The 12,122-nt window shown below is 45.4% G+C and overlaps 1 pseudogene; it reads right to left on the reverse strand.

Moving 5' to 3' along the window:
- The window catches only part of LOC111952157 (arf-GAP with coiled-coil, ANK repeat and PH domain-containing protein 2-like), an 88,958-nt pseudogene that overhangs the window by 38,555 nt on the left and 38,281 nt on the right, over positions 1-12,122 (reverse strand).

A 12,122-nucleotide genomic window follows, 5' to 3' on the forward strand; every position in this document is an offset into this window, starting at 1 on the left:
GTCTAACTCCGGTCACGTCAGGCTATGTCTTAAACCCGGTCACGTCAGGCATGTCTTAACCCGGTCAGGTCAGGCATGTCTTAACCCGGTCAGGTCAGGCATGTCTTAACCGGTCACGTTCAGCATGTCTTACCCGTCACGTCAGTCAGGCATGTCTTAACCCGGTCACGTCAGGCATGTCTTAACCCGGTCACGTCAGGCATGTCTTAACCCGGTCACGTCAGGCATGTCTTAACCCGGTCACGTCAGGCATGTGTCAATAATACATCATGGTGACTACACTACTCTGTCTACATGAATGACTGGGTCGGTTTTGCTCTAGCAGTCTACTAAATCGCTGTCAGGGGCAGTCAACATGCAGAAAGAACAGGAGACAGCACAGAAACAGGATAGAGACAAAAATGGGGGAAAAAAGGCTTACCTGCAGAGCAGCCTGGGAAAGAGCAGAGAGTGGAGGAGGAAGAAAGAGGAGAGATTAGAACTGCTTATACATACTGGCAGAAAGAGAAAGAGCGGGAGGGGAAGGGCAAGAGGGAGTTAGAAGAAAGGTAGAGAGAGGGAAAGAGGGAATGAAGGGGCGAGGCAGAGGGAGATGGAGGGAGCGAGACAATATAAAAATAGCATCTACTGAAAGGGAGGGGTTTGGAGAGGGAGGGCGCTGGGAAGCAATGCGCTCAAGGACGAGCGGAAGTTGGCACGGGCCACCTTTGAGAGAGGTCCTGGCTGGAAATGGTGCTTAGGCTGGAGAGCCAGCTGCTGCTCACCACGTGCCGCGTGCACACACACAATAAAAAAGGGAGCGAGAAAGAGATTTCCATGAAGACACAGACTACCTGACGTGCTATAAGAGGCCAGACAGAAACACAGACACACACAAAACTCACCCATGCACCAAAACAGGTTTCAGTTGGACTTGTCCTGAGTGTCTTGGACTTTGATTTATTTTACCTTCAACAGGGAGTTCCATTGAGATCAAGATCTCTTTCGCAAGGGACACATTTTAATGGGAATTTTTCTCCTTTAAAAAAATGGGGATTTAGTTGGTGACTTAGGCCTAGATGACATCTACCACCCAACACCGTGGAATTAGAGTGCCGTGATGGGTGACATGGCGGTGGTGGTGAAACGTACCCCTGTTGTTAAGTGAGCCCTCCGGAGCTTCCGACCCACTTGAATAATGTAAGGTGTGTGACTGTGTCCGTGTCCACTGCATGAGATCACCCTAACGTCGTGTACCAAATGGCATCCTATTCACTATGTAGCGCACCACTTTTTTACCAGGACACCATTTTAGGACGTAGCCTGTGAGATCCCATTACCCAAGCCTGTCCAATGAGATGCCATTACCCAAGCCTGTCCAATGACGTAGATAGTTAATAATGGCTTCATTCATAACAATACATACTATATTTTTTCTATGTCTTGGCCCCCCCAAGACATAGGGGGGGGGGGGGGGGGGGGGTGTTGAAAACCACAGCAGAGTTTCAGGGCTGGTCCTAATAGAAAAGGGTAGGAATACAATAAGAAAGTATTTTTAATCGCTGAGAGATCCACTCCCATCAGATCACCACTCTAGACCAGCCAGAGGCTCATAGAGCTGTCCTAGGCTAGGGACAGGGGGGGGGGGGTGTACCTTCTGTTGAATGGTGGAGTGTTTCTGCTCCATGTCCCTCTTCTCTTTGGCTGCATCCACCACCAGCAGGTCCAGCTGAAACACAGCAGAGTGTGTGAAACCATTAAGTGTGTGAGTAAACGTGTCATATTTTTAAGTAGGTTGCAATGGTTTTGCTCACGTATAAGCCTACATATACCTCGGGCCCATATCAGTAGTCTTAAAGAGGCTTTCTTCACCTCAATAGGGTTGTGTTCATTGGGGCATAATCAAATATGACTATCTTATTGGACAAGTCCAGGAAGTCTCTCCCGCTCTTACATCTGGTGCCTAATGAACACGATGCAGCGCTGTTCCCCACAATCCCCAGCAGGCTTCTGCAATATTGCTTTAACACATCCAGTGCTAGGGTACTGAAGTACTGTCTGAGAAGGTCCGGTGGTCACACAAATGTCTTAGGTGGCAAAGGTTCATATGGATATTGTCCTTTATCGGCATAGTAACAAACCCCCACCTCGCAAACCCAAACTGTTCACACCCCTCTTGTTGACGGACAGAAAATGCTATTTTAAAGCTAATTTCCTGCAATTCTACACATTTTCCATGACGTGTGTTTTTATGATACCAGGAGTCGAAAGCCTGACAGTTCCACCCAACAAATTATAATAAATATATATTTTCTGGTGTGTGATTTTGTAGTCYGGACCTGTGGTCCGTACTGACCCCGCCAGTCGAGTATGGGGGATCTAGTGTTTTCAGAACGGTGCAGATGGATGTGAGACGAGGAAGACATTTTAGATTAGCAAGTATGTGAGATCGAGTCTGTTTGTAGGGGAAACTGAAAACTAGCAACCAGAGACCCCAAACTAGGCTACTAAACTATCTTGAACAGCCCTTTGATGTAGCTAGAGAGGATAGTCTGCCTGCTCCTTTTCAATCTAGCCCATAGACATGTCGATGTCCCGTGGATAAACAACTGCTCCTTTAAGAGATGAGCTCTCCTCCTTGAACAAAATGGATGCCACCATTGATGCTTTATCATGTGTGAAATTGGATTGTGGGGAGATTTATTCTCTCCTTCCTGGTTAGCACCACATCCACCACATTAAAAAACTTCAGATGGAGGAATTTATTGACTGTTTAATTAGGTCACTGAATGACCCCAGAGCTCGTTTCCTACATCAGTGTAATTCTAGTCTCCTCTTGTGAGTCTAAGTCAGCAGCTAGGATAACTCATCTCACAGAGAGTAAAACACTACCCGGTGACAGAGGAAATGTATTACTTATTAGGCTTAGAGTTCCAATGAACCACAAATAACCATTCCTCATCCAGCTTCCTCATTCCCACCTTTCTCTACCAAGATACTAATCATCGCAGCAGGAGGAACAGCAGCACGAAGAGCTCGGTCACATTTTCCATTTAAARCTCCCCTGGCAAGGAAGGAATCTGCTGGTTTATCTGACCAGTGACCACGGCAAACACACACAGGAAAATGCATCATTTCTGTCCGAAGACCCTGCCTAGTGCCACTGTTAACTAGGGCACATTTGTGAACCCAGAAGAGAGAACTGTTTATAGGCAGAAGCAATTCGTTTTCAAGTATCATTTTCCGAAGCAGGCGGAGGCCAAGCGTGAACTTCCATATGCGTAACACATTATTCTGTATCGAGAGAATGCCAATGAACGAGGTTCTCAAACCTCTCCTCGTGAGACGCCCTGCCCATGAACGAGGTTCTCAAACCTCTCCCGGGGACGCCCTGCCCTATGGACGATGTTCTCAAACCTCTCCTCGGGGGACGCCCTGCCCATGACGAGGTCTCAAACCTCTCCTCGGGGGACGCCCTGCCCATGAACAGGTTCTCAAACCTCTCCTCGGGGACGCCTGCCCATGACGAGGTTCTCAACCTCTCCTCGGGGGACGCCCTGCCCATGACGAGAGTTCTCAAACCTCTCCTCGGGGGACGCCCTGCCCATGACGAGGTCTCAAACCTCTCCTCGGGGGACGCCCTGCCATGAACGAGGTTCTCAAACCTCTCCTCGGGGGACGCCCTGCCAATGACGAGTTCTCAAACCTCTCCTCGGGGGACGCCCTAACGTTACACGCATTTGATATAGGCCAGATCAAGCACACCTGATTCAAACATGTCGACTAATCATAAAAAGCCTGATTCGGTCAATCAGGTGAGCTCGTTCAGGGCTGGGGGGGGGGGGGGTTCCCGGGGAGAGGTTTGATAAAACACTGCTACAGGCATGAGAGGGCCAGGGCTGTGGCCAGGTGGAGCTACAGTTCCAGTACAATGGGAGTCAACGGGGTAAKGGCCTACCTGTCCCCCCAGCTGTTTCATCAGCGGTTGCAGTTCACTGAAAAGGTCGTAACCCTGATGGAAGAAGGTCAGGTGGGCGTACATGAAYGACAGCATCTGCGGAGAGGAACGGACCAATCAGAGATGTCGGATACGAGGCAAGAGATGTAGAATCAACATACTGGTACTTAGGTTTATATGAGGATGTCCTCTGGAAAACAATATTTACCGATTTGAGAATTTCCGATCTTCTCTTGGACTGTAGTACATTGATCTGTGTGGGAGGGAAAGGAAAGTTCAGGGTTAGATTATGTCTATGAGAAAGCCTGAGAGAGCACTGTACTAGTGAAATTATAGAATCAAAACACTCTTCCTAGTTCCAACCAATCAACTTTGAAATGTATTTCAAATTAATTGGTCCCCATTAAAACGGGCATCATGACTTGCATATAATTAGCAAGAATTATGCCACTCTAGATTGAATAGATGGCTATCCCTCTCTTTGACATCAGGGGGAGCTCCTCCCTCTAGCAGAGAGATGCTGCAGTCAGCATGTGTCCTGTGATCTCATATGCCCAGCTGCACTGTACACAAACTGCTATGACCTATCTGTTTACCCTTTAGACAGAGTTAATTAACGTCACACACAGCGCCTGTTGCAGTCTGCAGGTCAAATCATGTTCATTTCAATAAAGCCGGAGGAGCTATAAAAGAAACGGGGGCTTTTCTTAATCTGGGCTYACACGGACAAACACATGATGTAGTGTGTGTAGGAATTTGATCGGTGGAAGCAAGCGACATAGAACGGGAGAGTTGGAGGGCTATCACCATATTGCTTCTACCATCTTTCATATCTCCTTGATATCTGCTGAAGGATTAAAGACCAGCGGAAGGTTCTAGGGCGCTGGTTGTTTACCCACTGGGCAGTTGAGAGGATATTGAGCAACGTAAAGCGCAGAGTCAACTGGAAAATGCATTAATATTCCACTACAGCTGCTAAAGGGGGTCGTCGACACGGACAACTCACTCGTACAGAACACATTCAAAATGTACAACTTAGGTGCTTTCTGGGCTTGGGCTATAGATTTTCGGAGCTTAATAGCAGAAAAGCTCAAGACTACACTTCCCCATTTAGGGGCGAGAGAGACATTGATCGATTATCTATCATCCCTTGAAAACAGAAAAATGCCCTTATTGTGAAACGTATGCACTAGAAAACAGTCCACTTCTCCATTCACAGCAACACTGTCTTCGTCACAAATGGCACCCTATTCCCTATATAGTGCACTACTTTTGACCAGGGTCCTATGGGCCCTAGTGCAAAAGCAGTCCACTAAAATTAAGAATAAGGTGTAATTTGGGCTGCATATTATGGCTACGGCTGGTCCCCTTATCAGCCGACATTGTCCATGTATCATCACTGCAGCGGCCCAGGAGCAGCAGCAGCCCAGGAGCAGCAGCAGCAGCCCAGGAGCAGCAGCAGCCCAGGAGCAGCAGCAGCAGCCCAGGAGCAGCAGCAGCAGCCCAGGAGCAGCAGCAGCAGCAGCAGCCCAGGAGCAGGCAGGGCTGTATCCATGTAGATGTATTCCGGTGATACACGACTGTTCTCTCCATTGTGAAAGGTCAGCTAAGCTATCAGGGAAATATACCTTGTATACTGTAAAAGCCATGTGGCCTTGACAAGCCTGGGCCTTCAGACTAAAATGTGACAGCCCTAAACACTATGACCATCTATGGGACGACAGAAAGACAGAGGTCCAGTGAGTGAACAGCACCCTGTTGGACCTATAGGCTGAATGTGCCTGAGTGTGAGGATTCTTATCAGGGTCTGCGTCGCATGGACACTTTGACCTTTACATTCATGCTACAGAGTAGAGGCCTTCACGGTTCCAAAAAGATGGACTCGTTCCGAAAGGGCCCAGGGGCTTTGCCAGACGGACGCTCTAGCAGGGGCCGTGCTGTGTGTGTAGGCTACTGTGAGAGGAGGTAGAGAGAGGTGATGCTCTAGCAGGGGCCGTGCTGTGTGTGTGTAGGCTACTCCAAGTGTGAGCAAGTGACACAGGAACATGGAGGAGAGACGAGAGACCGCAACCAACCAAGCAGACTTGCTATAGTAGACTAATAGCTGCCATAGCTAGATTATTTATCATCTAACATGATTGCATAGCACCGGTCTTGACTGCATCAKACCTGGAGAAGATGGGGCTGGGCGATATGGCCAAATACCATAATCACAGTATTACATTTCTTTTACAGTATTTTATGTTTTGGAATAATAAAAGCTCAACATTTGCTTTATAAGTGGTGGGTGACCCTAGGGTAGCAACACATTCAGAGCATTCAGACCCCTTCCCTTTTTCCACATTCTGTTACGGGGAATTGTGTAGATTGTTTGAGGAACATTTTGTATTTAATATGTTTTAAAATAAGGCTGTAACCATAATGACAAAGCGAAAACTGATTTTTAGAAATGTTAGCAAATTTATTACAAATAAAAAAAACATACCTTATTTACATAAGTATTCAGACCCTTTGCTATGAGACTCGAAATTGAGCTCAGGTGCATCCTGTTTCCATTCATCATCCTTGAGATGTTTCGACAACTTGATTGGAGTCCACCTGTGATAAATTCAATTGATTGGACATGATTTGGAAAGGCACACACCTGTCTATATAAAAAGGTCCCACAGTTGACAGTGAATGTCAGAGCAAAACTTTGCCAACAGGCACCTAAAAAACTCTCAGACCATGAAAAACAAGAATCTCAGGTCTGACGAATCCAAGATGGAACTCTTTGGCCTGAATGCCAAGCGTCACGTCTGGAAACCATGTACCGCTCACCACCTGTCCAATACCATCCCTACGYTGAAGCATGGTGMTGGCAGCATCATGATGTGGGGATGTTTTTCAGCGGCTGGGAGACAAGTCAGGATCGAGGGAAAGATTAWCYGAGCAAAGTAGAGCGAGATCCTTGATGAAAACCTGCTCCAGAGCTCAGGACCTCAGACAGGGGCAAATGTTCACCTTCCAACAGGACAACGACCCTAAGCACACAGCCAAGACAACGCAYGAGTGGCTTCGGGACAAGTTTCTGAATGTCCTTGAGTGGCCCAGCTAGAGCCCGGACTTGAACCCGTTCGAACATCTCTGGAGAGACCGGAGAATAGCTGTGCAGCGACACTCCCCATCCAACCTGACAGAGCTTGAGAGGATCTGCAGAGAAGAATGGGAGCAATTCCCCAAATACAGGTGCGCCAAGCATGTAGCGTCATACCCAAGAAGACTCAACATTTACATTTAAGTCATTTAGTAGACGCTCTTATCCAGAGCGACTTACAAATTGGAAAGTTRCATACATATTCATATTCATCCTGGCCCCCCCGTGGGGAATGAACCCACAACCCTGGCGTTGCAAGCGCCATGCTCTACCAACTGAGCCACACGGGACTACACAAGGCTGTAATCGCTGCCAAAGGTGCTTCAACAAAGTACTGAGTAAAGGGTCTGAATACTTATGTAAATGTGAGTTTAAAAAATTTTTTTTTAATTTGTCCTAGAGAGATTTACGGTTATCAAAACGTCACGCCAGGGTAAGCCTACACGAACCACAGACCTTATTTTAAGTGTTTATAAAATCCCCTAAGGGAAAAATGAAAATTGGAAAAACGATTGGAACCATTTCCCCGTTTGACCGCTAGGTTTTATGGGTATTATGACACCTCCACTGTGGGGCTCTATTGTTACAGCCTAACACGATCACACCTGAATTGTATTAATTTGACACCAAACAGAAAACTGACTGAAACTGAGGGACTGAACTAGTCCAATACGAAACACCAATTTCCATTTTACAGTGCAAAGCTAAGTTTTGCCCTTGAGAGTACAATCCGGACACTGATTCAGACGATTATCTGCTATTTGCAGGTGCTGGGCTGGAACTAAACCCGGCACACTGGGGGTTTGCYCTCCAGGACAGGGCTTGGTGAACCCATGTCTATGCTACTTCATAGTAGGATGAAGTTGAAAAACGGATATAAAAAAAGGTCAGTCTAAGCATGTTTACTTACCCCTGAAGGTTAAGTTCAGGATTMATAAAGGTAAACTGATCCTGGGTCTGTACCTGGAGGACGTAGTCAAGGACGATGTGGCGGAAGCACTTGCGCGTGGCCGTCAGGATGTTGGTGGCCTCCTCCACCTCGTGCTGCTTGTTGCGCGGCGCCTGGGCATTCTTGTTCAACGCCGCCTCCTTCTCCTCACTCACCTTGTCAAACTGCTTCTTAGCCTCTTTGAACTTCCGCAGGTCCCTAAGGGCGGGAGTTAAAACATAGGTCAGAAATAGGTATCACACTGAGGAAGCCTCATCTCCGCTAAATGTTTGTCAATCTAGTCAAATTGTACTTCATCCAGGAATATAGGCATGACTTTTTTAAATTCATTCATTGGCATTCAATTGTTTATTTTCTTTTTGAGGTATTCTTTGCAGCCATGTTTTGGTTGTACAAGTTGCATGGAGAAGGCAGTGAGATTCTCTCTGGTTTCACATGGTTAAAAAAAAAAAAAAATACATTTTAAAAAGCGCAAGTGAGATTCTACGATTCACATAGTTTAAAAAAATAACCAGAACTAGTGGCTGTAATAGCCCAAATACCAGTAACCAAGAAGAAAGGACCAATTAATCCCACTCAGGCGAAAATAAGAAAACATGCGACATTGAAAAATGTATTAACAAGCGGTCTAGCTAATCATTAGAGGAAAAAGTCTACCTTCTATGTCTCTAGTATTTTTAAGGAAAGTAACGTCCATAGACATAATTTCTCTCCCTTCTTGTGAGTCCAAATGAGTCTACCGCCTTCAGAGTGATGTCATATGCTCGAGTTAAGTATTTGACAAAGTAATTAATGACTATTCGGACATTAGCCTCACATGCACCCTGACAACTTCAGAGTGGAACTACATGTTAAAGCTTGAATAATTTGCTAGTGTGTGCAGTGTGAATTGTACATTTAAAATGAATTGGCACAGATATGAGGACACTAGTTACTCTAAAAAGAGGAAAAGGTTACTACCTCAACTCAAAATGTCCGACATCTTGTTTTTTTGGCTTGTACTGCTCGAGTCTGAGTAAAATAAAAGTCACCTTGGACTGCTTAGGAGGAGTGAATCATTGTTTGGGAAGATGGTTTTGAGTGTTTTTTTTTTTTTTAAAGAACACTGATGTAGGAGTTTTGCCTTTATGTGGTGTSGGCAAAGACAGCTGGCTAATCCTGCATAATTAAATAAATGAGGTTCCCCCGCAGGCTTAAACTCTTACGCAAACTCTCTGGGAAAATGTGGGTGCATTAGCTAGTAGGTTAACAAAAATTTACATWATTTTTAACAGAAGCTAATATTCTGAACAAATAACCTAGTATTCCACATTGCATCCTGGACTGAGTCTCATCCCATCCTCCATTGTATCGATGTGCTGCCCCTAATCTCTTCATTCATAAGCATGTGATGCTTGTGTGCGTGGGCTTCCTCCTTTTGAGCAGTTGTGCGGTGTGAATTCTTTTTTTTTTTTTTTTACACTGCTCAACACGACCATGTCATTTACTTCCTTAGTTATTTTCGAACAAGATCATGATCTATCAGAAACCATTTGTATGTTAAAGACAGAGATACTGTTCATAACTTAATGTCCATTGTTATTGTGTACAAGAAGAACACTTAACAGTGATGTGTATTGACACACTTACTCTTTSACAAATGTTAGAAGCTGTGTCTTAATCGATCGCTGGGCCTGGTCAAACAAAATCTAGAAGCAGAGAAACAAATGACTGATTAGTACCTATCCAACCGAGTAACATCCGCAACCTTTTCATATTTCATTATTACAAGCTGGAGTGTGTGAAACTCATTTACACGTAATGGTGTGTGTTCTGCAAGACAGCACTGCATCAAACCAGGGTGTGTACCTCTACTTTATAGGTCAGTTCACAAAACGTGACAAATAAATCAGCATTGTTCGGACTGTCCCCTTTCAGGCATATTTTAATTTCATACCAGCCTCTAGGTTTCAAAACCCAATCAGCTCAATAATGACATGCTGTGACGCAGCTAGTTAGTCAGAGACCACCGACTCATAGAACTTTTACTTCCTTCAAAACGGACAGTCAGCAAAAATTAGCCTCAGACACACCAAAGCTGAAGGCCTCACGGTGTTGAGCCTGCTGATGATGCAGGGCCAGACAATACGACCAGTGTGGTTGGGACAGGAGTGGAGGGCCGTGCTCTGGTGACAAAACAGATTTGTCTCTGTGCTTTAAGGATCACGTGCTCGGGTTAACACCGAGTAGCAAACTTGAACTAATCATTCAGCTGATCTCACTGCAGTGTCGAGTCATGGTCTCAGACCCTAGGTTTAGGCAGTAGGACACTAAGACAGGACTAGGGAGGTCTCTCCAGTGTTAAGTCACCATCTAAAACCTGCCCTGATACACCGTAGGGTTTAGGCAGTAGGACACTAAGACAGGACTAGGGAGGTCTCTCCGGTGTTAAGTCACCATCTAAAACCTGCCCTGATACACCGTAGAGTTTAGGGGGAATGGTAGCGAGGGTAGGACATTAACAAGTGTCCTACCACACTTGAACAAAAGAGACTAGGGATGCATTTAAGCAGGCAGGACGTTTGTTCCCTGTTACATGCGGTTAAAGGCTGTGTTTGGAACATCAGATGCTTTTGGTTTTGCAGTTCTGCTTTTCAGCGAGACGAAAGCCCGACTATTTTAAGGTCCCATTCCTGTCAAAACCACCCACTGGCACTTAACATTGATGGTCTTTGGGTTAGACACACAAGCCAACTGTATATCACAACCACGTTAAGGTTTTAAATAAAATGTCGCAGGCCATACCGTGTGATAGTTGATCATCTCCTGCAGACTCTCAGCAAACGTTGTGAGACTGGACTGTGGGAGAAAAAAAAAATAAGAGTAACAAAGATACTAGGTCCCGCGCGTTACATACTAGGTCCCGCGCGTTACATACTAGGTCCCGCGCGTTACATACTAGGTTTCCAGTCACCCAAGTCATAGACTGTTTTCTCTGCTACCGCACGGCAAGCGGTACCAGAGCGCCAAGTCTAGGACCAAAAGGCTCCTTAACAGCTTCTACCCCCCAAACTGCTGAACAATTAATCAAATTAATCATTCTACTCGCTGTTTATTAATTATGCATAGTCACTTCACCTCTACCTACATGTACAAATTACCTCGACTAACCTGTACCCCCGCACATTGKCTCGGTACCGGTACCCCCAGTATATAGCCTCATTATTGTTTTATTGTGTGACTTATTCTTTTTTACTTTAGTTTATTTGGTAAATATTTTCTTAACTCTTTCTTCAACTGCACTGTTGGTTAAGGGCTTGTAAGTAAGCATTTCACKGTTTTTATTTATTTAACTAGGCAAGTCAGTTAAGAACAAATTCTTATTTACAATGACGGCCTACCGGGGAASAGTGGGTTAACTGCCTTGTTCAYAGMCAGAAGGACAGATTTTTACCTTGTCAGCTCGGGGACTCCATCCAGCAACCTTTTGGTTACTAGTCCAACGCTCTAACCACTAGGCTACCTGCTACACTTGTTGTATTCGGCACGTGACAAATAAAGTTAAATATAAAAAATCAAATCAATCTGTATTGTGACGGTATGTCCAGATATACAGGACAGAACAGTGCTGTGTGAAAACATCAGTCTAAGACAAAAATGTATCATCCATGGATAATAGTCCTATTGTATGAAATAGTCTCTCACACACATAGCTCCAGGCTGCGACCATTTAGTTGCATTTTGCYACCCTTTGACTTGGCAGTGCGTGCTGCCCTTTCTACATGGTCACTTCACGCCAAACGTCACTTTATTTTTTTAGGAGGTTAAAAATTAGGATTTGGTCAAACAGTAAATGTGCATTATCCTCACGATTCTGGTGTGACCAAATTATGGGCTGGTGCCACCAACTGTAAAATTAAGTGGCACCAGTGGACATTGTTAGTCGAGCCCTGACACACAACACAAAACACACTTATGAGCGACGGGGTATAAACACTGAATTCCAGACTAGTAGAACCTCCGGAGGGTTTTTGAGGTATGGCTAAGAGGAAATCCACGAGAGTACAGCTACGCTGCTTTGGGTCATTTGCACCTTGAGCAACAATGGTGCTTTCAGGGAG

The sequence above is a fragment of the Salvelinus sp. IW2-2015 genome, linkage group LG26, assembly GCF_002910315.2.
Source record: "Salvelinus sp. IW2-2015 linkage group LG26, ASM291031v2, whole genome shotgun sequence".
In the NCBI taxonomy this organism is placed as follows: Eukaryota; Metazoa; Chordata; class Actinopteri; order Salmoniformes; family Salmonidae; genus Salvelinus; species Salvelinus sp. IW2-2015.